At 34.3% G+C, this 24,206-nt stretch overlaps 1 long non-coding RNA gene across 2 annotated transcripts in view; it reads left to right on the top strand.

Annotated features, from left to right (window-relative positions):
- The first annotated feature begins 8,343 nt into the window (after window positions 1-8,343).
- LOC141656591 (uncharacterized) overlaps window positions 8,344-24,206 on the top strand; it is a 67,334-nt gene continuing 51,471 nt past the window's right edge. The window contains exons 1-3 of one of the 2 annotated variants that reach the window (XR_012548535.1): window positions 8,346-8,759; window positions 8,857-8,964; window positions 10,750-10,924. This is a non-coding gene — a long non-coding RNA (uncharacterized LOC141656591). Of the gene's footprint in view, window positions 8,760-8,856; window positions 8,965-10,749; window positions 10,925-24,206 lie in introns of those variants that run through there. The other variant, XR_012548536.1, reaches the window with a different exon arrangement.

Here is a 24,206-nt window from a genome sequence, read left to right as displayed (position 1 = left end):
ATACATATTACTTTTTAAAAGTGTCGTTTTTAAATTTTTTATAGTACCTTTAATTTTGTTAGATTTTTATGGTGCCCCTGCTTTTAAGTATCAAAGACTTGAAGTTAAACTCAAACCATTTTTTATGCAATCCGTATTACTGTACTCTGGAAAAATTCTTAGGTCCTCCGGGAGGACCATTAATGTGTCATGCCTAACCAATAAGAAGTATTCATGGCTATTTAAAAAGAATAAATATAAAGGTAAATACAAGACAAATATAGGCATGAAGGCTTCTTATTGGCTAGGGAGGACACATTAATGGTTCTCCCGGAGGACCTAAGAATTTTTCTGTACTCTAAGGTTTATGACTCACTAGTTAGTAGTTTGACAATTGCATTAAGTGAACGACTTTCTAATTGGTTGAATTTATATGACAATTAGATTTCCATTTAATGGAAAGTCGTTGACGTTGCTTCCATGGGGCGAATGGAAAACTGCTTTGCGGGCTTCACGGATGTGCAGATGTTGCAAGTTTATTATATATGTAAACTAGATTTTATGCCCGTGCGTTGCACGGTTACTAAATTGTGTTTTTGCTTTGAAGTAAGCATGTGTAAAATGTAAGTTTTTTTCGTAAAATAACCCGTGACTTCATAATAGTGGAACAATATTTTCTTAAATAACATGAGTTTATATCAATAGAAATCCTAATGGAATCAAAATTACGTAGTAACCAATATCACAACATAAGCCTGTTTGACCTAAAAACTCGGAATCCTTATATATAGTCATTAATTGTCGAAAGAATAGTTTCCTTTTCCTTATATTCATTCATCTTCATCAAATATTTAAATGTTGGTAACAGAAACCTGTTTAGGGAAGAAAATATCATTAGAATTAGGATACAATTGCTAAATATGTATCAAAATTTACTATGTGGTCCGTATGTGCCAGTGGTTGAATAAACTTTGGTTTTTGACGAAGGAATGTGTGTTTTTTATCAAATCTTTTTTCAGATACATCTAATCAATTTCAAATTAACTTTTTTCCGTTTTATTATTTTTTACGTTTCTTTTATTTTCTTTATTAACGCATTGAATTATCTTTAAATGAGTTGATTATTTAAAAATATAAATCGTGTTTTAAAAAAAAAGTCTACAAAACCAGTGAATGTGTGAAGATAAAATCAAAGCATAAAATCAAAGCATAAGACAAGTAATTCAATACTCCTATTGACCGATTTCAAATCAAATCTATTTTTCTACAACCAAATCAAATTTAATTATTTCACTTTTTAATATATTTCTTTTACCATATATTGTGAAAATCCGATTTTAGAAATAACAACACTTTTAAATTGTCAATTAACCATTAACTTGAAAGTGTGAAGTAGGAAAGGACCATATAGCCGTCTTCAATGAGATTTGTTGATAGAACTATAGGAAATAAACTACTCCCCTTCGAGCTCGAGCTAGTGGCAGCTATTAGATGCTATTTGTGTGGAATATTCTAAGACATGCTTACATGAGGTATAATTGTTTTTTCAAAATAAAAAAAGAAAAGTAAAAGTAAAAAAAAATAAAAAAAATTGAGGATTTATCTTATCAACAATAACTCTCATCCCAAGCAAGCCCTAATAGTTTATTATTTACAAATGACGGGTTACAATCAAGAATGAGTAACACAAGTAGAAGTTGCTCTCTCTCTATACCATTTATAATGTCCTGAGCTTACACGTTGCCACGACGGATAATCGTATAAGTTAATGTCGTCTATTCGTGTATTTAGTTCAGGAAGCGGAATAAAATTGATAAGAATAAAAAACACGGCCTGCATATACATGGGAAGTGCTTAATTAGAACACAAAGTCTTATTTAAGACGGATCAAGTATTTGGAATAAAATAAGAGCCAGATACATAGTCTCTAAGTAAGCTTATTGAGAGACCGTCTCTCATTTATTTTTGTTTAATCATCTATTTGTTCTATTACTATGGAGTAATTTTTTAGTATTCTCTATACGTTAACTATTTAGTGCCCCTAAAATGACAAATCAATTCAGATTTTAGGGTAGAATCGTGTTAGCAAATTTAAGGTATAATTATAACTTTTGCGGGTTGGCTTGGGGTTGTTTGGCAGCCCTTATAAAATTATGTGAAATATAAATTCCGGTGAAGTGCAAAAATGAGGGTTGTTTGGTTACCAACACCACCAACACCTCCGGACCCTTGGTAACTTGCGATTCCCATAAATTAAATTCTCACATAGATAACCAAACATTTTTTAGAAATTCTCATAAATTAGGAAAAGAAGTTAATTAAGTAGATTGAATTGTATGCCTCCCGCAGAATGAAAACCAAACTCATCAATTTAAAAAAAAATCACAAATAAAGTAAATTTGTATTGACTTCTAACCATTGTCTGGTTGAGTTGGAGTCAAACTCAATGTACATATGTATATTTTATACTCGTACATAACAATACTTATTTGACTAATTCAATATTTATCCCCAATGCTATATTCTTTTTTTTTCTTTTTTTGCTTTACTATTGCGATTTATTGAAGTTTGACATTAAGTTATTGATCAGCACGACAACTTTGGTGAAAGTATAATACACTTATTTATCAAAGTCGGAATCTAAATCGGGCTCTTATTGAGCAGTATTTTAATCAAAGGTGGAGGAGTAATTTTGAACATAAAAACTTGTTGGTTTATCAATTTTGAGCATTCAGACCACAAATCGTAAATAAATCGTAAATATGCTTGTAGGTATAAATGTTTTCAAGTTGATTTATGTCTATTCGCTTCTCAAATTTCAACTTGTATATGTAGGGCTCCCCAAATAGGCCATATAAATCTTCGTTTCCTCTTTGAAATGCTTGAGCTATACTTTTCATAGCTGCAGTTTGACACTAAATGTAACAAACAAATCCTGTTTAACACTAAATATAACCAATAAACATCTAAATATGTTTTTGATCAGAAAGTAATGTCTTCCTTGGAAACTTAGTTGAATATAACTTCCAATAAAACAAAGTCAAACCACCATTGAATGTAACATATTCAAAACATTGATATGACAGAGGCACAGAGCAAATCAGTAAATCGAAGTCAGTGTAGTAATCAATGTATTCATTCATGAACGGTAGAAGAGTTAGTATTAACTATTAACTAACCCACCCTTAGAAAAATCTTGTTAAGAATCTGCATTTTTTTTTATCAAGAGTAAGCAAGTGCAATTATGTAATACTTGTGAAATACAACGAAGAAGTTATCTAGCTACTTGCCTACCTTTAATTTGTTCAACATATGAATTCGACAACCTTGTTATACACTTTGTACCTGCAATTTCGAATAAAATTCTGTTAGAACGTTTGACATACCGTCTAATATTGGCTAAGAAACGACATGATCCTAACATATAATAGGCTAACCCAATCAATATCATAAGACCGTTCATCCAACATTAATGAATAGTAAAAAAAAAATAAAGAAGCTAAGAGAGCTAAATATACGATGCAAGTAATAGGAGTTTGACTCACGTAGAATATACTGTATAACTTTTTATATATAGGGTAAATGCTTGTTGGAAGTCATGTAAAACTCCTACTATTTCTAATTAATAATATTTAAGTAGATAACTTTTCAATAGTTTATAATTACTAATAGATAACTTTTCAATAGTTATTATAATTATATATATGAGATTATTAGTTACGTAGTATATCAACAATATTATAATAATACTATATAACTCAATCTTTTTATAATTTACTATCTCTTATTATTTTATTAGCTCAAAATAATTATCTTCAACTAAGTTAATTATTAAAAATAAAAATCGTCTTTTCGAAAAGTTGGAGTCTCTAAAAATGCCTGAAAAAAGCCTCTTTTATATATATATATTGATTCGGGTGCTATAGGGGAGCCTAAAAGAGGCAGAAGCTGTATGGGTCTGATACGTTTGCGACGGAAATTCCCAGGGGCGGCCCATATATAAAGGATTTCAGCTTTTCGCACCAGGGCCTAAGTGTATAAGGGGCCCAAAATTTCTTGATCCACTTTCTAGCTAAAAAGAAAAACTACTACTAATCCTAACCCAATATACAACTACCTAATATAACAAATGATAAACTCCTAAGGCCCAAAATTTACTCTTCCCCTAAAACAAATGACAAACCTCATTTGTTCTGGGCTTCCCCTAAAACAAATGACAAACCCAAGGCCCAAATTTACTTCATCATCTCCTCATTCATTTTCATAGGTTTAATCCTAATTTCTTCTATTAGGCCGTCTTATGTTATAGGATGGTCTTATAAGAGAGTTGTTGTTTATTAATTTTTTTTCTTTTTTCTTTGGTTATTTAATTTCAAATTTTGTTGTTAATACTAGCTTTTTCTTTAGTTAATTGTTTATATTTACTGGAATTCAGTCGATAATGAATTGTGTGGTTGTGCCTCAATAACTTGGGTGACATTATAAAATACATTATAAAAAGCAATATATGTACTGGAATTTACTTCTCAGTCTTTTTTTCTTTCTCAATTGCTCATTAACTTATATGTTTCGGTCTTCTACTAGTTAAATTTTCCGTCATGTGTGCTAGAGTTTGCTTCTCAAAATGCAAGGAAGTAGAAAATATTCAAACAAAATCAATAATGTCGTTGGAGATTGTTTTATTGTCTACTTTTTTATGAACAATATATTGCTTTTTATAATGTATTTTTCCTAAAACGGCAAATTTAGATTGGTTTTATTTGAAAATGAACTTATTTATGTATCGAGGCCTCACTTTTAGATGTTGAACAGGGGCACAAAAACTCATTGGCCGCCTCTGAAAATTCCGTCCCAAAGAGGGAAAAAGTCAAAGCACCAAAGTTGCTTTGTGACAAAATGAGCCATTTAGGTATGGAATTTCCATAGTAAATAGGAAGATTTTGGGACGGATTGGTCGTCCCAAATTGATTATGTATGAGTTTGGGACGCAATTTGCGACTGTCGTCAGCTTTTCTATAGATCTGTAAGCTGAGTAACCACTCTAATAACACGGAGTATTGATAGTTAGCTAAATACATTTGTGAAACTGTTTTGACTCACCACTAACAAACAACAGCGATTTACAAGAACTTCTTGTAAACATGGAAACAATCTGCTTCTTGTCAAGAAGCAGATTGTTTCCATGTGCACTAAGCTTCTATTTAGAACATTTCTGATCGGGATGTGAATTTTTCACTTTTCAGCGTAACCTCTGTTTCAACAAAAATCACCTAGTACAAAGAGTCAGACAGCTAATCGTAAACATTCATAAAAACCAAACTAAATGATATTCCGATCCCTGAGAAAAGTCTGTCTAATTAATATCCGTCTCTTGAAACGTAATTATAATTATTGGTTTTGATTTGCAACATCCTCATGCCTTGTTGTAACCGAAAGGCAGCAACCAGGAACCTCAAACCCTGAGTTGGGATCAGAATTGCAGCAACATTTGCAGCAGTAGTGACTCTCAGGGTATCGGCATTGGCCACCACCACCTCGAAACCCATCTAAAGCTCGTCTAATGGATCGTTTGTGGTTGGTGTTAAGGGTTGATTATCCGTGGACCATCTCATGTTCCTTAGGCCGTGTATAATCGGATAAGCCGCTGCTTTCTCTTGTATCTTCGCTAGGTCATATGCTATCCCATTCTCCTTTATTCTCGTCTCCCTTTTCAACCTGTTTAATTCTCATACTTTTATCAATTAATGAATCTAGTACAACATACAGAGCATACATATTTTATCAATTAATGAATCAAGTACACCCCAAAAGTGAGTTAAGTGAACTATGAGGACCCAAATTATACATATACCTAGTTATAAAGACCTGAAATTCTTGTCTCCCTTTTCAACCTACTATTCCATTATGTTAACTTCTCATCTATTGTTTCGTTAACTTCTCATCCTAATTGCAAGAAGTATTTTGTTTGCATTTTATGGAGTACAATACTAGTTTAGATTCCACGTAATATATGTACGGTATATACATATGCTCACCTTTTTAGTGTACTACTTATAAATTAAATTAAATTGACATCTTATAAATTTTCAAATTTCACCTCGATGTACTTTTTTTTTGAGGAAAAAAATCGGTCTAGAAAAATAATAAGGAAAATTGAGTAATGTCGGGACTCGGGAATTGTTTATTTTTAATAATTGAGCTAGACATAACTTATAACAACAATTAATTATTTTGTTTTATACGGGGTAATATGAATTAGAGTAATTCTACCGTCCTCCCGGAGGACGATACTCTTCACACACAAGCCATTATAATATTCCACTTGGGTGAATTGTGTTTGTGTGTGAGAAGTACCTTCCTCCAAGAGACCGACGGTAGAATTTTTGTATGAATTAAATCATTCTTCTATAATAGCCTCAACTAAAGATTTAACAAATTGTAACTTATTTTTTTACACCAAATTTATTTTGTTTTAGTTAAAAGATTATAGTTTAGTAATTAATCCGATCAAAAATGCTTCAAAATGTTAAAGAGACCCGAAATACGGAGTACAAAGTATAATTTTGAAATCTTGATCCGCGACTCGTTCGACTTACACCCGAGATGACCCGTTAATTTGGAGGTTAAGACCCGACCAGAACTAGTGGACCCGTTGCCAACAGTAAATCAAGAGTGAGAAAACGGGTTAGGTAGAATACGAGTCATTTTCTCACTCTTTATTTTAGGGTGTTCCACTATTTGTAACAAAAAAAATTATTTTGATTGGGAATTATTATTTATCGTATAACAAGATCCTAAAATAAAAATAGATAACAATTAACTGAGACATTATTATTTGTCGTGTAGCAAGACCCACGCCCTTTAAATGGTTGGGAAGTTGGGATTGGAGGGGTGGTATCATGGTGTGCATGCAAACACTAAATGCTAACGTGCCTTCGGATTTTGATACACGTCTTATTTGTCATGCTATATGCTTCATATTTGATACCATTCTTATCTTGGTTGCACATTTGGTATGCATTTACAGATTTACTCCATTCCAAAACCCCATGACATTTCTAATTTCACACACTCTCCCACTTGTTTTCTTTTACGTACACTTCTCTATTAAGTTTTCATTTGTTTTCTCCCTTTTAATGAAAAAAATATCCGATCCTGTTTTTGTTAAGTGGGCAGCCCTACGGTTACTTAGTTAGTGACCAGCTCAAAGACGCGTCAACTGGGGATGGTACAAATGATCAAAGCAAATTATCTGTCTCATTTTACACTACAAATATATTTCATATTATTCCGTTAATTGTTATTCTTTGATTTTGACACAAAAACCAAGAAAAGAGGAGGTGTCCAATTACTAAATGACAAGTGGACCAAATTGTGTGTGAATGATCAAATTTCTCATCAAATTCATTCTTAAAATAGAAAGGACAACAATTGATTGAGAAACCCAAAGTAAAATAGGACAACAAACAATGCTGCAAACGAATATAGCATGCACATCCACTGTCCCATTTTACACTACAAATATTTCAACTTTACGATAGATTAACCTCCTCAATTTATCGCGAAAAATTATACTCCCACCCATTCAAACCAAAGGTAACATTTGACTTTTTGGCACTATTCATGATTGTAGAGAATATTTGGTATTATTAGTAATGTATAAGAGAAAACATAGTCATGCGAGATCTTGTTTGATTCATCGTCATGAATGCTATAAGAATATCAAGTTTTTATAATTTTTAATAATATGTAACTAAAGATATTGACGTTACAAAACGCGCCTCGGCAAGCGTAATAAAGTCAAATGTAACCTTTGGTTTGGATGGGAGGGAGTAACCACTATCCTCTCTTTGTTAAGTTGTCACTCCTTTCTCTTGTCCCAACTATCTTTTCCATGTGAAAAAAAAAGAAGAAAAAAAGAACAAGAAGCACTTTTATTTTCTTTATAAATGACATGTAACGAATAAAGATAACGGGGCACAAAAGTAAAAAAAAAAATGATCTCAACTCGCAAACTAACTAAAAAATTTCTAATGGATTATTTTTGTACCATTTTTTATGAGTACAAACATATCCCCAAACAGCAGACCGACAATATTACCCTTACCGTATGGAAGTAATAGAGAGTACCTTGTACCAAGGTACTCATGTAACATCCCAACTTACCAAGAGTGTAACGCCCCGTAAATTTCGGACCGTTAATATATTTCAGAAATAATTTATTAATCAAAATAAAAGTGATAATTAAGTATTTAAAGTAAAAATAATTTAAAGAAATATAATTTTATTATATTTTGAAGAAAAGTATTTATTTTGATAGTTTCGAGATGTTTAAAAATAGTTTAAACCGTGTAAAATCTTTTATTTCGAAATAAGGGCGTATCGGGGGGAAAATGACAATTCGTTTGAACGTTGGGTAAACGAAATTGGAAATGGGTCGTATGAATACTCAATTTTATTGTAATCTCGTGTTTAAAAACTTTGGACTTGACGGAATTTGCGTTTGACTTACGGATTTAATTATTATCAAGACAAATCAAACCCGACTCGTAAATCCCGACTAAAAATCCCGACTCCCTCCTTCCTTTCTTCCCTTACCCGGCTGCTCCCCCTCCCCTTTCCTTTCTTTTTCTGAAATTGTTGTTGTTCATCCTCTAAAAACACCCAAAACTCCATTTTCATACACATTCAAGCTCAAAATCGTCATAAATCCTTCGTTTCTTGTCCGTTTTTCGCGAAATTTACCTTTCCGGAATCCCCTCGCCACGATCTACGACTTAGTATGTTCTAATTTCAATTTTCATTAAGTTATTTTAAGACCAATTTTCGGAAATTCGGTATTTTTGATTAATTATTGTGTTTTAATTGTTTATTTAGGTGAAGGATTGGAAGACGAGTTCGGGGACTCGTATATTGTAGAGGATAGCGGTTAGTTGTGGTTAGGGTTTCGGTTTTGAGGACTAATTGCTCATTTTCTAGCTTAAGGTAACATATTTCGAGTTACTCGACGAAAGATCGTCACATGTTTTTGATTTTTCTATGTTTGGTTAATTTTTATTTGGATAGTAATTTTCACATGTTAAACTTAGTTGCATGCAAGCTTAATTTGTGCCTTTTGGTAGTTTAAATTATCAAAGTTGAATTGGGGACGATTAATTAATTTTCAGACGGTCTTATAATGTATAAAAATGAAAAAAAAAAAAGAGAAGAAATGGTGCGGCAGCGGGCCCGGCAGCAGCCGGCAGGCCCACGGCAGCCCCGGCCGGTCTTGGGGTTGGCCCGGGTCGGTCCGTTGCTTGTTTCGCGGTTTTCCATGCTTTGTCCGTCATTTTAGGTTCATCATGGATATAATTAGTATGAGTTTACATGGTTAAATTTGTTAAGAGAATCATAAAAGTAGCTAAAAGTTATGCTAATGGTAGAAAAATTATGTTATATTGACAATTATCACATGTTAGGATAATTTACAAAATGAAATGGTAATTAATAGGCTCAAAATGAATTTTATAGTGATAATTGTAATGTTTTGTTGATTGTGCCGAAAACTGAGCCTTAGTCCCTTTGACTGATGCGATGTCAGTTAATTGAGTGATTGGTCAGCCGCAATTTGACCCGTACCTGTCGCAGGGCTGGGGTTGCGGGTAAAAATTCGGTTGAATGAATTAGATAATCGGCCTTTTCTTGTTTTAGGCCGTTTATTATATCTCTATTTCACATGTGTAGTTAATTGAAATTAAATAGCTTCTTATTTAGTTAGTTGAATTTTAATAGCTTCTTATTTTGTAGAAATGGCCCTAGTTTCCCCTAAAGCCTTTTATATTGTTATAATTGCTAGGATTGGAAATTAGTATTGAATTCTTATTGAGGAACTGTTGGGATTGTATGCTGTAAATAGACATTTATATAGCTTACACATGATAGAATGTTAGAATTTATGTTGGTAAGTAGGACTTTTTGCCCTCTTATGGTTAAGTGGGTGTCTTACTTGACTTGTGTGGTGAGTCTTGTGTGGTGTGGGCTAAAATATTCAAGCTGGGACTAGCTGTGACTAGGCCCTAGGTGAGTATTTCGGCCTTCATCATAGATAGGTCTTTATAGTCTCTGACGAGTATATGTTCACTGCTTGATAGCCTTTGTGTTCCTGACTAGTGGATGTTTATCCAAGTTGGGGCATGACCTCAGGTACTAATTTTAATAGTATGGGGTCAGCTTAAGTACTAGCCGACCCTTCGGTGGTGTCCTTAGGGTACTCACTTCACTTTGTTTTAAAAAAAGTTGTGAGTCTTGGGTGCGGTGGTGTGTATCCGCATGTCTAGGTCTGCATGTGATTTTAGGCTAGGGTTGTGTTGTCTCTTGGCCATGTTTTCTTAATAGTAACCGCTGAGCCAAGATACCGGTTCGATTACCTTCCCTACCTCGTGGTATAGACTTGAGTTACAAAGTGACTATTGACGGGACTAAGAACTTATGCCTGTCTTTGTTATATTGCCCTTTCTTGTATGGTGATTTTATGAACTCGTAATAGGTGAGATGTAAGCGGTTCTGATTGATAAAGTTTGGATTCCTATTTGAGTGATATGATTCACATGATAGATTGGTGGTCAGTTTAGGGGTCATAGGTCAGAATTACATGATAATTACATTGTTTATCATATTGCTTACGTGTTTTACTACATGTTACATTAATTTTGACGATTCGTGGCTGGGAGGACTCGAAGTTACTCCCCACTGAATTGTGGCTTTCGTGTTTGTATAAAATGCGATTGACAGGTTGTTGATGCTTAGTTGGGGTCACAGACGGCTAGTGAGCAAGGAACCTTGGACCTAGTTTTGGCTATTTTATTAGTAAACCTTTTACACTTTTGGTTTGTATATAATTTGAAGGGACATATGTCTCCCTTTCTATTTTTGGTTTGTATCCTTATATTTCCGCGTCTTTAGTTATATATGTAAATTAGTTTATCGATTGTTGCGGGTTTTTGACACTCTTCTTGTGTTGGAATTGGTTGTGAATGGTTTAGTTAGAAAATTTTTGAAATTGCAGGTTTTTGGACTAGTTGAACCATTTACAAACATATCCTACCAGTTTTTCTGTAGAATTTACGTATATAATTAAGGTTAGATTTAAGGGTGTCATAAAGAGCCTTAATAAGACCTTCCCCAATAAGTAAGGACGTTACCATCTCGGTTGCCCGAGATAAGTATATCAAATAGACTATAAAAGAACAGTTAATAATCTCATTACAACTTACAACGAAAATAAAAGAACAAGAACTCAACTATGACAACATAAGAAAATACAACTGGTGAAACTACTATAGACCAAAGCCAACTCTATGTCATGCGACCACTCCAACCCAGCAGCTACAACGAGACAGCAATCATAGCAACCTGAAAAGTCTCACTGCTCACCATTTACCGACAATAACAAATGGATCACCACAGACACAAACAAAGAGAAGAAACACAACAACCACACCACACAAGTTAGTAACAAGACATAAAGACAGTAAAATAAGACAATTCAACATAACAGTACAAACTCAAGACCAACGATTACCGAACTCCACCACACCAACCTCATAGCATCCAAAGGTTCCCATCGCAACGGGTAATCTGCACCGCCAGTGGGAGATCGCAACCTTGCCACTAAGCACCGCTCATCGCAACGAGCGAACCCAAATCATTAATGTGCACATCTCCCTTGTGACGTAAGCCACAAGGGGCGAAGATGGGGGTGAAGACCATCTCCCGACAATGGCTCCACAATCAATACCAAAACCGCTGATACACCGCCACACCATAATCACAACGTCATAATCGAATTCAACCAATATAGCATCCACAATTCAGACTAACACAACGACAATCACTTAATCAAACAATAACTGAAACTGAGTGGGGAAACCCTACCTTTTTGCTACTCCATAAAAAATACATCAATTACATCATGCCTAGCAAGAACCCACATCATACCCTACAATCAACAATCATACCTTATCACTTTGCTATTTAAGATCGACTAAGCGATAATCAAATATCCACAAACTCACCTTGAAGAATATATAATCAGATGTCGATGGCGGCGACGACCCGACTCGATGACTCATGCATAAGTTATCTCCCTTCCCGGATTGGTGTTCAAGGTTAACTCATGATTGGGTAGTGAGAGATAAGAGAATTGGGGAAGAGGGAGAAAGTTAGGTTTAGAAAATGATGAAACATATTGCGGAAATGAATTAAGTCGTAACCTCCGCGTTATATAATAACACGCCGTCATAAAGCGTACTCGGACGAGTAGGGAACATACTCGGCCGAGTACACTGCACAAGTACCCACGCTACTAGGCCGAGTGACCCTTGCTAGGTCGAGTATTCAGTAAAGAGAGTGGTATAACTCCCTCCTCCATCTCTACTAAGAGTCTCACATGGTCAATAAGTCAGTCAACGGGTCCCTAACGGAGCGGGTATTACAATCTCCCCCCTAAAAGTAACTTCATCTCCGAAGTTTGTCCAACATGCCAACCACAACGTGACAAGATGACTCGAAGGATCACGCAGTACTCAATGAAATCATCAGATAATGCCAACATGTATACTACATAGTCACTATACCATCATCATAACAACTATAAAATTAATATTTGCCAAATATAAAATTAGCATTTGTCAAACAACTACATTACCACCATGCTCTCAACTAAACCGATTAGTAAACAAAGTTGGTAAGATCAATAGCACCGACTTAAAAGATTAATGCAATCATCATAAAGAAGTTTTTATTGTCGCGATGTTGTCTACCCCTCTTAAAAGGAACTGTAATACTACGGTTTTTTGGTCCCCGAGATATGTCTGTCTAATTAATATCCGTCTCTTTAAACGTAATTATTGGTTTTGATTTGCAACATCCTCATGCCTTGTTGTAACCGAAAGGCAGCAACCAGGAACCTCAAACCCTGAGTTGGGATCAGAATTGCAGCAACATTTGCAGCAGTAGTGACTCTCAGGGTATCGGCATTAGCCACCACCTCCTCGAAACCCATCTGAAGCTCGTCTAATGGATCGTTTGTCGTCGGTGTTAAGGGTTGATTATCCGTGGACCATCTCATGTTCCTTAGGCCGTGTATAATCGGATAAGCCGCTGCTTTCTCTTGTATCTTCGCTAGGTCATGTGCTATCCCATTCTCCTTTATTCTTGTCTCCCTTTTCAATCTGTTTAATTCCCATACTTATATCAATTAATGAATCAAGTATAGCATATAGAGCATACATATTTTAATTACATTTGGATCGGAAAAATTAGACATTGGGAATTGGATCGGGTCAATTCGGACAACCCAAAGTATTTGCTTCATACTTGTGTGAAATTAGACACATCATCAATATGTGCCATAAATTCAATTCACGTTGAGACAAGGCAATAAACCAATAAATAATGGTATTTGTAAATATTTTCAACTTTTCAAAAAGTTACAATTTTTTTTGAAAAATATAACCTTTTTATATACGAGTATCTAATAACGCTATAATTTTTTTGAAAAATAACTTGCCATTTGAAGAACTTTATTTACAGTTCTTCCATTGCACTTACTCTCATTGTCAAGTTTCTTTAATACGCAACTTGGTACATGAAATATAACCTCTCACAATACAATTTAATATTGTTGTTTTGATTCCACTTACTTTTACCTTTATTTTTCATACTAAAATCGGGTCCGTTAGATTGGTGCAAGATGAAATCTAGGCCGTTTATAGGAAATGGCCTCTCCATTTCTTTTAGGCAATGGAGAAAATCCTAATTAAGGAAAAGCATCCCTAATTTTAATGTCAATCCTTCACAAACTCCAATACTATTTATTTGTCATACAAAAATTCAATGGAGTATTAGATAATCTATTATGAATATTTGATGATAAAATCGTATACTACCGAAATAAAAGTTATTTTGTAGCGCACCATTCTTTTTGTTAATCACTATTGGTTAGTCTTATCATGGTAGATTTTTTTCCATTGAGCATACATGATTAACTAAAAAAACGTAGTAGTAAATATCCGTCTCGCTTGAAAGGTATATCACGGCTTGAATTTTTTTTTTAACAGATACAGTTTAGTAGTTTATCAATCTAGCCCTAGCTAGATACAATTCATTCCTAGTTCTGCCCCTGTTCCACAGATTTTACTTAGTTTAATCTAACGTGTCCTAAACAAGTTTTTCACATAAAAATAAGAAACGCATTAAAAACATATAAATAAAATCGTAAACCCATTGAGCATACACTATTTTGTTAAATAGTTTCGTTAATAACACCAAAATGTAAAACACTTGGATATTTATCAGAATGCACAACGTATATAGAGGTGCTCACAATTGAATAGCTTGAATTTGAGTTGTGGTGAGGTTATGAACCGAATCGGAAACGAGTTGTAGAAGAACACCGGGTCGAAACCCGGTGATCCACATAAAGGGAGATTCAAGTGAGGAACACCAAGTTGGTGAAAACAAGGAGAATACATTATTTTGAGCAGCAAGTGACTTGTGTACATAATACTCCTCGAAATGGACTAGAGCACGTTCTACTAGCTCCTTTGCCACCTCGTCATTGCCGCCCTCATCATCGGCAGACACGGCCGCCGTAATCTCAGTGAGGAGTTGGGCCTGGTGGTGGTGCCACCCTTGGAGGAAGCCTTCAAAGGAATTAGGGTTGGGAGTAACACTTGAAGTGGTAGGTGTTATTGTAGTATTACCGTAAGGCATTTTAGATGTTATTTTTGGAGTTAATTGTCTAAACTACATGCCCTTGGGTGTATATATATACTATATACAATGCACAAATGTCAAATTATATTCACAAATTCTTGTTTCAAACGGACACTTTTGGTCTTATTTGTCAGACGAATAAAATGTTGCCATTTTTCAAGAAAATGTAACCAATTAATTCACAAAATGTTATGACTAGATGTGTCATTTTTTACCCTGAAAATGATGTGAACAATAATGATAACATGTTATCAGAAAATAACAACATTTTATTGTAAAATGATGACATGTTACCCGTCTTATTTCAGACCAAAAGCAATGGTCTTAAAAAAACGGACCGAATTATATTATATAAAACCGTATGTCACTATTGTATATGGAGTTTATAACTACTACCGCGTATAATTCTGAATTTATCAACTGCTATCAAAGTAAAATTTCTTTAAAAACTACTCCCTCCAATCCTCTATTTTCTTCCTCTTTACTTTGGGCACAAGAATTAAGAAATGGAGTATTATATTGATAAAAAGTTGGGTGGGGTTTGGTGATAGGAGAGAGAGATGAATAATTAAGAGTTAAATAATGAATTGTGGGCCACAAATATTAAAGTAAGGAATAAAATAGGATTAAAAGAGTTGGGTGGGTGGGGTAATAGGAGAGAGGTATGAATAAAATAAGAGTAAAAAGTTACCAAAAATAGAAAGGGGAAGAAAACCTGAATAACCGTTTTAGGAAATAGGGAAGAATATGGTGAATTGGAGGGAGTATTACCAATATTGTTGGTTTGGTTTAAAACTAACTAACACATTAGGTTAGGAAGTAAAAAGAGAAGATCACAGCTATTCATTTCAAATTGTCATTTTAAGTTATATTTTTTCTTCCTTTAATGCCCTTGCCCCTCCCTTATATGTTTCTAATTCATTCATTCATTCATCAACACCTCAATTAATTTTCAATTTCACCCTCAAAAAAAAAATCAATTTCACCAATTTTAATTCTCATTCTCAATCTCTCTCTCTCTCCATCCATTAATCTAATTCTCATTTCTTATTTCAACTTTTCTTTTCATGTTTAGGTAATTATTCTATCTTTTTTTTTTCTTCCACTATATATTTGATATAATCATTGTAATTTTTCAAATTAGGGTTCTTCATTTTCATTTTCTGAGTTTGTAGCAATGTCGAATGGGGTCAATGGTGAATCAAACAAACAATGAAAGTAAAAAGGACTAACTACAAAAAGGGAGCAATTTGGGGAAGAAGTAAAAACGTACCTAAGATTGGAACACATTGGAGATTTAGATTAGATGTAAACTTTAATCTGCGATTCAATTTGGGGAAGAAGTTTAAAGGATTGAGATGATTGCACAATCCCCAATTTAATTGGGGAGTAATTTAGCTTAGGTTGAAGGATGAGGGAAGTTAAAAGATTAGGTTAAAGAGGGCTTGTGTTTGGGTAAATGGATGATATGAGTGAGAGGAGTGTAACATAAGGGTATTATTGACTTTTCATGTGCAAATAGGAAGTTCGTGTTCATTTGGTAGTTAGTTTTAAATTGAATCAACAATATTGACAACAGTTTTTAAGGAAATTTTACTTTGATATCAGTTGGTAAAATCTGAATTATACGTTGATAACAGTTATCAAAAAAATCTTATTAAAAAAATAAACAATTTTTAAAAGTGATCACTTATTAACATAAAATTATTATTATTTATTATAAAGTTGTCACTTTTATTAATTATAAGATACAACAATCTCAGCTTAAAAGCAAGACCCACGCCCTAAATGGTTGGGATTGGATGGGCCGGGTGGTGTCATGGTGTGCATGCAAACACTGAATGCTAACGTGCATGCCTTGATATTTTGATACACATCTCATGTGTCATGCTATATGCCATATACTTGATATTTTGATATACACATCTGATTTGTCATGCTTCATAGTAATTTGATGCCATTCTTATCTTGGTTGCACAATCCCCATGACGTTTCTAATTTCACGCAGTATTTGTTTTCTCATTTTTAAACAAAATATCCTGTTTGTCAAGTCGGCAGGCCTACGGTTAGTTTTGCACATCCTCTGTCCCAATCTTTTTTTTTTTTTGTGACGAGGGAACCCATAGCCGCTACCTTTGGTATACACTGGATAAACCCTCGGGTGTACGTGATAGCCTGCAAACCACGTATATCAGGTAAGCCACCCGAGGGTGACAGACTCGAAGTCTATTAGGCATGAACTCAGGCCAAGAATGCTCCACAAGATTTTCCTCTATCCCATTTGCACTACAAATATTTCAACTTTGCGATAGATTAACCTGTTAAGAATATTTCGTAAATATCTTGTAATTATTTAGCTACGGATTATCGGGTTGTTGTTGGTAGCTTGTAATATTTGTCACTGACCTGTCCCGATGTTTCCTTCGCTGTCAATAAGTTAGCACAATTTATGAAAGCTCCTCGTCTCTCTCATTGGCTGGCTTCGAAGCGTCTCTTACGGTATTTGAAAGGCTCTATTTCTCACCGTTTAATGTTACATCTCTCTCGAGAGGGGATTGGGGGACGATTTTGTCTCCACTACTGGGTTTGCCATTTATATTGGTCGTAATCCCGTTTATTGGTCTCCTAAGAAGCAACGTGCTCTCTCCCGTTCTTCTACGGAGGCTGAGTTTCGTGTTATAGCTGATGTTACTGCTGAAATTACTTGGGTTCAGTCTCTCCTTCATGAACTAAACATGTCTCCCCCATCTCCTCCGGTTATCTATTATGATAATTTAAGTGCCACACATTATGCAGCTAATCCCGTCTTTCATTCACGCATGAAGTGTAACACCCTCATATACCAAGATGCCTTATTAAGGACCACCCCAACATATAAAGGCGCTACCATCTCGGTTGCCCGAGGTAAGTAGACCAAATAAACAATAACAGAACCTTTATTAATTAACTATATTCTTTACAACATAAACCAACGTGAGAATGATGCAACAAATACAACTGAAAGAACTATTAGACATGTGTGACAGCCGTATCTAAGTAGACAGCGTGATGACTCGATTCCCTTCCATGTCTCGAAAGCAACGTAGCAACAACACCTGCTAAACCAACTGCCCACCATCCCCGAATGGATCACCACAGTTTTACAAAACAACAACAGGGTCAGTTATCTAAGTAATAAAGATAAACGATATACAGGAAACAACCACGACAACAACTCTACAATCATCCTCCAATTATAATCATGCCTCATATCTGACTACACAATTAAATGTGTAGTCATAACAGATAATCCACACCGCCAGTGGGGGACCGTATCCTTGCCCACCTAAGCCCCGCTCATCGCAATGAGCAACAACCCATATCCATTAATGTGCACATCCCCCTTGTGACGGATTCTACAAGGGGCGAATCAAGGGCGTGAAGTCACTCCCGCAAGTGACTCCACTCAGCCGAGGACGCACCTCACCAATATAGTCAATTCACCACATCTCCAACAATTAAGAAAGAAAGACAAGCCAACAACGATACTAATCATACCAATACAATCATAATCATCTTAAATCAATTACACAGACAACTGAGTAGGAAAACCCTACCTTTTCGCTATTCCTTGTAAGTGCATCCAACAAACAATCCACGCAAGACTCCGAGATGAACCCTAAAAGCAACCACATCCTATTACTAGACTATTCAAGACCTACTGAAATTAGGGTCTGTCGATTTTTATTTATCTAATTAATTAAATTAGAATTGTTGGTGCTTCGTGGTGGCTACCTAATCAGTCAAATTAGGATGATAAATGGCTAGACTTTGAACATCAATCTAGTAAATCGGTGCTCCATTATTTCACCTAATTAGATTGATGGTGAACTGTGGTTCATGGTGGCTACCTAGTTAATCACTCAAATTAGTATAATTAATAGTATTAATATTATTATTATTATTATTATTATTATTATTATTCTTCTTCTAATAATAATAATAATAATAATAATAATAATAATAATAATAAGGGTTTTTTTTTTTGATAACTTATACCTTGACTAACTCCCCTTTTCAAATCTTATACCTAAAATAACTTTCCTTAAAATCTTATACCTAAAATAACATTTTCTTCCAAACTTGATACCAAATCTCGAAAAAAACTTTGAATTGACGATCTTGCCCTTACTATTTAAACATCATCATCCTTTCCCAGCCTATTAACCCACACATCCACGATTTTAAAGATTTGGTATCAAGTTTAGAAAAAATATTATTTTAGGTATAAAATTTGAAAGAAAGTTATCTTCGGTATAAGATTTTAAAAAGTGAGTTATTCAAGGTATAAGTTATAAAAAAACTCTATAATAATAAAAAAAAATATTATTATTATTATTATATTTAGTATTAATTTTAATATTATTTCAGTTCAATTCAGTCTTAATCAGCTTAGTTCAGTTCAGCTCTATTCAGTTCAGTTCAGCTCGGCTCTATTCAGTTAAGTTCAGTTTAGCTCAGTTCAGCTCCATTCAGTTCCGTTCAGCTCAATTCAGTTCTAAAAAGCCAGATAGAACAGGGCCTTATTTTGTCTAACTTTGGCACATATTGAACAAGATTCCAATTCAGTTTGATTCACATTACTCGGATTAAAAACTTGTAGTTGTTTCAACTTGTAGAAAGGTAAGTGTCCTAAACTAACTATGATGCCAAGTATCACTAGAAACACCAGGAACTGAATTAACTACAGCATTATTACTACTTTTATTACAATTATCCTTACAATTGGTCTCCCTTGTGACGGGTTACCATTTGTGACGGATATTTTGTGAGATAAAATGGTAACAAAATGGGTTAGTGGAAAAAAGGGACCACATGAATAGTGTTGCAGAGAGAGAAAAAGTGGGTACATTGTGAGGTAAAATGGTATCCGTCTTCAGCTTGTGACGGATATGTCATGTCTTCAATGAGAATTTGTGTTATCCTTATTAGAATTAGAACTAGGTCGTTGTGAGGAATTGACTTGCAGTAGGTATAGGTCATTATGATTTCTACCGAGGACCAAGAGCCTCTCGGAAGAGTCCTGCAAATAACATAGGTCAGGGGTAAAACTAACATTGGAACTAAGCTGTTTGTTCAATTTACTAATAGACAAGAGATTGATTTGAAAAAAAGGAACATAAAGCACATTGTGTAAGGAAAAACTAGGGTTTATAGGGACTGATCCTACACTATTAATTAATGTAAACAAGCTGACCATTAGGTAAAGAAATACTACGGAGTATATGGTTTAACTAACTGTCTGAACTCAGAAAGTAATGCATTAAATTGGTACGTGAAAATATAGGTCTAACCAGTGGCGTTTCTAGGATTTTAATAATGGGGTTCGAGTTTTGACTTGGTACTTTTTTCACGTTTTTTTATTATGTTCATTATACAAAGACAATGTTAAAAGTGATAAAATATCCACTTGAGTTAAAAAAAATATGAACGCAATTTTGTAACGAAGATGATAGTAGATTATTATCAACGAATAATATTGCATGATAACATATTTTCTATACTCAATTAAAAAGGAAGACAATAGTTTTATACATTTATAGGGAGGGGATAATAAAATAAAATGAATAGAGTAATTTATATGGTCAGATATCAAAAGAATACCCAAATTTCGCATAGGAGTGGAAAGGAAAAATAAATGAGAAAACTAAAAAGATAAACGGAAAAACTTGCAAAAATATGAAAAAGAACACTTATAAAAAGGAAATATAGGAAAAAAAATGCATACTATGTGGATTGAACTCCCAACGTTTAGAAAAGACTCCCTGCTTTTTAGCCACCAAACCAACTTGCTTTTAATGGATACATTTTTTTAATAAATATTACTCCCTCTTATTCACTATTTTCTTCCATATTTTCTGAAACGGATTATTCAGGTTTTCTTCCCCTTTTTTATTTCGGAAACTTTTACTCTTATTTTATTCATCCCTTCCTCCTATCACCAAACCACACCCAACTCTTTTACCCATATTTTATTACTTTCCTTAATGTTTTGGCCCCACAATTCCTTATTTAACTCCTAATTATTCATACCTTTCTCATATCACCAAATCCCCCCACACACCCCTCTTTTACTCTTATTTTATTACTCGCCTTAATACCGTGTCCACAAACAAAAGGGAAGATTTTCCCACAGGATTCAATTGTTGGAAGATTTTGTATGCCCACCTCTTCTTCCTTGTTTCCTTCCCATTCTTCTCCTATTTATACACCTGGATAATTTTTCTTATTTTACTAATTTGTTTTTCAATTTCTTTCCTTCACTTTATTCCACTACGCAAATACTAAGACCATCCACGTTGCACTCTCCCTTCTTGCACCTCGCTTAACTACCTTAAAAAGATCTCCTTCATTTATATTAATTAATATTTTATAAAACTCATATTTTAAAAACATACTAATGTAATGTTTCATCCCACCGTCTCACACAAGTATTTGTGATCAAACATGTTATGCGAATTAAAGAGCGAACATATCGTCCCCAACAGTAATATTACGCCGGAAAGAGTGGTGGTTGCGCCGGTGGGGGGGATGGTGTCGATAGCGGGTCGAATGAGAGTAATGGAAGATACGGTGATGGTTTGTATGGATTTATGTCATCCCGAGATTGCTCAATTTCATCCTGTGCATTTCTTTGCTGTCTATGATGGTCACGGCGGCTCCCATGTATAATACTCTATATCCCCTACCTTTTTCTTATATGTTTCGTTCATTTGTTTATCTTTAATTAAAATATACTTCCTCCGTTTTTATATGATATACCCATTTGTTGAATATATGAGTGGAGTATTTTAATAAAATGGGTACATCATATAAGAATGGAGGAAGTATTTTTACCAAATGTGAAAATAGATAAACAAATAAACTAAGAGCAATAGCAATAGTGGTTCTTATTCTTGGGGTTATTAATAATAACCCAAAATAAAAAGTTCTATTGCAACTATAAGACTGTTCTTAATTTTAAGAATTAAGTTCTAAAATAAGAAATTGGTTGATTATACATGGAAATTTGGGGACCAATAAAAACGACTTTGAAAATTGTGAATACCAATTACATATTTACTATTTTCCATTTAAGAACTTTATAAAAATGTCATCTATTGTGAATATAAGTTCTTAAACATTGAAATTAATGAAATGTGACATGGCAAGATAAGAACTTTAGGTAGAGTTCTTCTATTGCTATTGCTCTAACAGAACCGAGTTCATATGTTTTTGAGCGTTATCAATAATGGTGCTACTCCGAATATTTAACGTTTTGATCGGAGTATCTCTTACCATCTATGTCATATAACGGACATATCGTAGTTGATGGAACATGTTAAATGACGTAATAAGTATCCTGTTGAAAAATTTTCGTTACTTCATAGCCTATATCAGTCGATCTTTTTTAAGACGACTCTATTCGTTTTAAGTGTAAAATAGATCATATAGAAGTATTATCTTATATTGGTGGATAAGATGAGAATTTATTGAAATTTATTAGACGACATGCTTTTTATCTCATTTATGTATTTACATAGTACTCTGAATTTAATTTAAGTGTTCGACAGAGTTGATTTCAATGGAAAAAACGTGTTTAGAGGATATACAATAGAGAGTACATTACCATCCTATTATTTTTTCTTATACCCTCTCATTTTTTAACACATCATTTTTTCTACGACCCACATTCATTTCCACTATGGTCATCAATCCTCTTGTTATATATTTTAGTGCAATAGAGATGATCCTTTTATTCATCCTCTACCATTTTAATTATATTTTAACTTCTATTAAAAGGAAAAAATAAAATATAAATATTAAAAATGGAAAAATGTAATTGGCTGGTTGACACAAGGGGCAAAGTTCTTCTTCCTCTAATTTTAGAGGAAATGGAGTACTTCATCTATCTAAGAGGATGATCCATCTTGCTCTATAATAGAGAGGACCTCCTCTTAGATGAGAGAGTGCTAAAAGGAGGGTAAATCCTTTTTATTGTACATACTCTTATAAGTCTTAGTTTCATACCCTTAGAAAGTTGAACGCAAATAATAAATGTCATTTTTGAGTGAGCATATCATCTTCACAAATGGTGGTGATAAGTTCCATTTTTGGGGAGATGTTAACTAGTTTGCCATAAACTAGGTCTAAATTTACTTTCGTCATAATTAAATTTGTCCTTTTAATGTATTTACAGATAAAAAGTCCTCGCCTATGTCATAAAATGTGTGTTATAAATCAATTATTATATGGAGTATATGTATAACGATTTTATACAATAATTGCGACAATTTTTATACTATAAAAAAGAGTTATGATCCTCATTATTTTATTTCCGTTTCATTTAATATACTATTTTACTTTCATCTCTGAAGAATCTTATATTAACCCACATGTGAGTATCCCACATTGAAGGAGAAAGCAAAGAGAGATTGTATCACTTTATAACCAAGGGGCTACTCCTCCTATAACCAATTGGTTTTAGGATGGAACCTCCCTTGTGTTGTTGAGTGGTCTGTCCCTCCTCCATTCGGGTAAGGCCTAGGCCCATTTACATGATTTAACATGGTATCAGAGTCCATGGCTAAAGACCTGAGTATGATGATTAACTGGGCCATTGTTTGCCAGCTGGAGCCGAGGCTTTGTGTACCTCTTATTTGGCCCAGTCTGAGCTTGTTTGCAGTCGGAGAAAATTCCATCCGTTGATGGCTCTAGTCTGATTTAAATGGGCCTCACATGTGTGGGGGGAGATCCCACATTGAAGGAGAAAGAGAGATTGTACCACTTTATAACCAAGGGGGCTACTCCTCCTATAACCAATTGGTTTTAAGATGGAACCTCCCTTGTGTTGTTGAGTGGTCCGTGTCTCCTCCATTCGGGTAAGGCACAGGCTCATTTACATGATTTAACATCATCTCATCATCTATTGAGTAAAATTCTTACCATTTGACCATTTTCAGATGGAATCTACTCATCTAGACTGTTGGAACGAAACGGAGAGGGAAAAAAATGGAAAAGATGTACGGATGACTACTATGCATTATTAAGACCAGTAATACTACTACTATCAGTTCTTCCTCTTCTTCTTCTTCCTCAATATCTGAGCCACCCTCTTCCTCAAGTTGGTCATTATTCACATTATCATCCCCTTCATTACCCTCGTTATTGTTCACGGGTTCATCTTCCTCATTATCGGATACATATATTACCCTCTCTATTTCAACAGTGATAAGCTCCCAGGCTAGAGCCTCAAAGGTAGGGAACCAGATATCATAAAAAGCTCCTCGGTGCAAATACGTCGAGTGATTAAAGATTCCATTTATTATCAAGTCATTATATCTATCCCTGAAATTTTTCAACGGAGGAAAATTAGGTAAAGTTTTGATCAGACAATATGCCTTAAATGGTTCACTCATCCGATATTCGGGAAACAAAGTATTGTGTTCAGT

The sequence above is a fragment of the Silene latifolia genome, chromosome 5, assembly GCF_048544455.1.
Source record: "Silene latifolia isolate original U9 population chromosome 5, ASM4854445v1, whole genome shotgun sequence".
NCBI classification, from domain to species: domain Eukaryota; kingdom Viridiplantae; phylum Streptophyta; class Magnoliopsida; order Caryophyllales; family Caryophyllaceae; genus Silene; species Silene latifolia.
Note: the sequence above shows the minus strand (reverse complement) of the source record. Positions and strands in the feature narration are given on the sequence as shown.